Here is a 3,810-nt window from a genome sequence, read left to right on the forward strand (position 1 = left end):
TCATTTGATTATTTTTTTATAGTAAATTTTCTTCTTAAGAATTTTTGTAAATTTCAAGGAGAGTTTTTATGCATCAAAAGTAGAACCTCTTGGAGGAACTGGTCCTTCCATCTTGAACTATATTTTATGAAATTTTTAGTATGTATTATTCTTGTGGTATGGGACACAAGCTTAATCCTATGTGAAGGATTTCCATGTATACTTATCTCTAGATTTATGTGGGATAATTTATGGTGGTATGGGACACTAGAATTTATTACACATAGAAGTCCTTGATACAATGTCTCTTTGTCATAATTAGAGAAGATACTAGAATTTATTTTCTCGAAGTAATTGAAGAAGAAGAAGAAGGTGAAAGAGATCATACTCCACCCTGCGAGATGAGGACATCTCACGTTTTTCAAGTGGGAGAGAATGTAAGATTCCTCCCAGCCCCTTAAGATGTCCAGTTTCTTCCCCTATAATCAATCCCCTTTTCAGAATAATAAAAGATCTTGTTTCTACCTGTTTTGGCCTAGAGAGAGAAAATTTTCTAGAGAGAGATAACTCAGTTTTTAGATATCTTTGGATGGAAAAGTATCCTTTCTTATTAAACTAAATTTCTCTAAATAGAAATTCAAAAAGAACTTTCCAATGTGCAATTGGAATAAATTGAAAATAGGTAAAAAGGACCTTATCTTGAGGGTCCAGATTTTTTGAAAATTTTGGATTAAGGTTTTTATGGACCAATAAGATTAATCCAAATGTAGGGAGGAGATAAATTGAAGAATAAAAGAAAATTCTCCCAAAAATGAGTAAATACTCACATAAGATGAAGAGTTGACTAAGGACAAGGTTTATTAGTTAAAAAAGAAGAGATATTTAGAGGAAATGATGCATTTTTGACACCTCAGTGTGGGGAATACCCCTCATGAAGGAGGCACCTATTTCACATGTGTGGATGAATTTTAAACTCACAAATAATGAGATATTTTTATCTCTCCTCTCTCCTGTTTTAACTAGATCCAAAAAGTAAGCTAAACTGACCTAAAAATGGTCAAAAAGTGACCAAACTGATCTGGAAAATTCTAGAATCAGTTTGCTTGGTTAGAGGCTCACTTTTTTCTATAAATAGAAGCCTCTCCCTTTGTAAAAGCTTAATGGTGTTTATGCACTGTTACTCTACTTCTGTCATCTCCTGAGCCATTTTAACATTGAATTTCTTGATAATTCAATTGTTTTTTGGCCTAATCCTCTCCAAGTGAATTTGGTGGCCACTCTTGCTGCAAACAAGAGTAGAACCCTCAATCCCTCAAGCCAAAGGAAAGCTTACAAGCTCCATGTTAGCTTAATTCTTACTTATTGTGAATTTTTAAATCTATGGTTTTCTCAAATTTTATTCTTTGTAAATGTTAAATTAAAATTTGATGCTATGCCTTGATGGAAAGGCCACCCCCTTCTCTTCTTTACAATTCAGCCCTTCTCAATCCTAGAAAGTTTAATTGAAAGATTGATTAAACTCTTTTCATTGTTTACTCTCTTGATTTTTGGAAAATGGAGTAGATTAGAGATATCAGAATTCAAATTGGATTAATTCAAGTCATAAATTGAATGATAAAATTGAGAAATGGTCAGGCATACAAAGGAGGTTATGGCAAAAATTTCTTAAATTTTGTGGAACTAAAGTTTATCATTAGGTTATTCTAAAAGAGTAATTCCCTCCGTTTGTGCATTCTAAAAGATTTATTTTTATTTCAAAAGTGTCATTCTCATTAAAATTAAATTTATGCACAGAAAGATGCATAAAAGAATTATTTTTATTTCAAAAGTGTCATTCTCATTAAAATTGAATTTATGCATAGGAAGGTGCATAAAAGAATTATTTTTATTTCAAAAGTGTCATTCTCATTGAAATTGAATTTATGCATAGGAAGGTGCATAAAAGAATTATTTTTATTTCAAAAGTGTCATTCTCATTAAAATTGAATTTATGCATAGGAAGGTGCATAAAAGAATTATTTTTATTTCAAAAGTGTCATTCTCATTAAAATTGAATTCATGCACGGAAAGATGCATAAAAGAGTTATTTTTATTTCAAAAGAGTTATTCTCATTAAAATTGAATTTATGCATAAGAAGATGCATAAAGGATTTAATTTTATTTCAAAAGTGTTATTTTCCTTAAAATTGAATTATGCATAAATAGATGCGTAAAGAATCTTTATATAAAAAATTAGAATCCTCTTAAATTCTATGTTTAAATTCTGTGAATAGATGTGATGAGATAAGATGTGAATCACCAGATGATGATTGAATGGATGGATGTGATGTGAATAGAGATGATGAGAATGTGATGTGAATTAGATAGATGCGAATGGATGGATGGATGTGATGTGAATAAGATAGATGCGAATGGATGTGAATTAGATAGATGTGAATGGATGTGGTGTGAATAAGATAGATGCGAATGGATGTGAATTAGATAGATGTGAATGGATGGATGGATGTGATGTGAATAGAAGTGATGAGATGTGAGGTGAATAGATGTGAGATGTGATGTGAATCAGATAGATGGGAAAGAATGGATGGATGGATGTGATGTGAATAGAGATGATGAGAATGTGAGGTGAATAGATGTGATGTGAATTAGATATATGGGAACAAATGGATGGATAGATGTGATGTGAATAGAGGTGATGAGATGTGAGGTGAATAGATGTGATGAGCTATGATGTGAATCAGATAGATGGGAATGAATGGATGGATGGATGTGATGTGAATAGAGGTGATGAGATGTGAGGTGAATAGATGTGATGAGATGTGATGTGAATCAGAAAAATATGAATGAATGGATGAGATGTGATGTCATGTGAATTAGAATGTAAATGAAAGATATGAGATATGAGTAAATGTGTATGTGAAGAATGGATAAGGATGTGTATGTGAAGAATGGATGTGAATGTGTATGAGAAAAATGGGTGTGAATGTGTATGTGAAAGAATGGATGTGGATGTATGTGAAAGAATGGACATAGATGTGTATGTGAAAGAATGTGATGTGATGTAAAGAGATGAGATGTGACATGAATATATGTGGATGTGAAGTGATAGATATGAATGTATGGATAGATGCGAGTAGTCGTACATGTGAATGATTGGATGGATGTGGATGAATGAGATGAGATGTGTATGAATGAGATATGATGTGGATAGAAGTGGTGATATAATGGTGATGAGAATGAATGTGATGGATATGAATGAAAGAGAATGTGATGGATACGAATGAATGTGATGTGATGGGATGTGATTCGGGATAGATGTGAATGAATGAGATGTGATGGGATGTGATTCGGGATAGATGTGAATGAATGAGATGTGATGGGATGTGATTCGGGATAGATGTGAATGAATGAGATGTGAGGTAAAATGAATGAGATGTGATGTGAGTAAATGTGATGTGGTCTGAATGGATGAGATGTGAATGAATGTGATGTGATGAGATGTGGATATGGGTAGATGCGAGAGGATGAGATGATCTGATGAGGATAAATTGAGGAAAGATGTGATGAGATGAAAATGATGTGATTGGATGAGAATAGGAATACTTATGAAATGGTTGTGGAATTAATTAATGTGGTTTGATGTGGAGCAATGTGAAAAGACGAGAGTTCGTTATAGAAACTGTATTTTTGAACTGTTTTTAAATGACTATTTTATGTCAAGAATGCTAGAGAAGCATTTTGACCATCTTGTGAATGAGGTCGTGGAGACCTAATCTGATAAAGTTGCAACAGCTGACAGAGAGTCATTGGAGGACATCTCGCATAATAGCA

This window comes from Cibotium barometz, chromosome 26, assembly GCF_041138505.1.
Source record: "Cibotium barometz isolate CiBa-2024 chromosome 26, ASM4113850v1, whole genome shotgun sequence".
Lineage (NCBI taxonomy): Eukaryota > Viridiplantae > Streptophyta > Polypodiopsida > Cyatheales > Cibotiaceae > Cibotium > Cibotium barometz.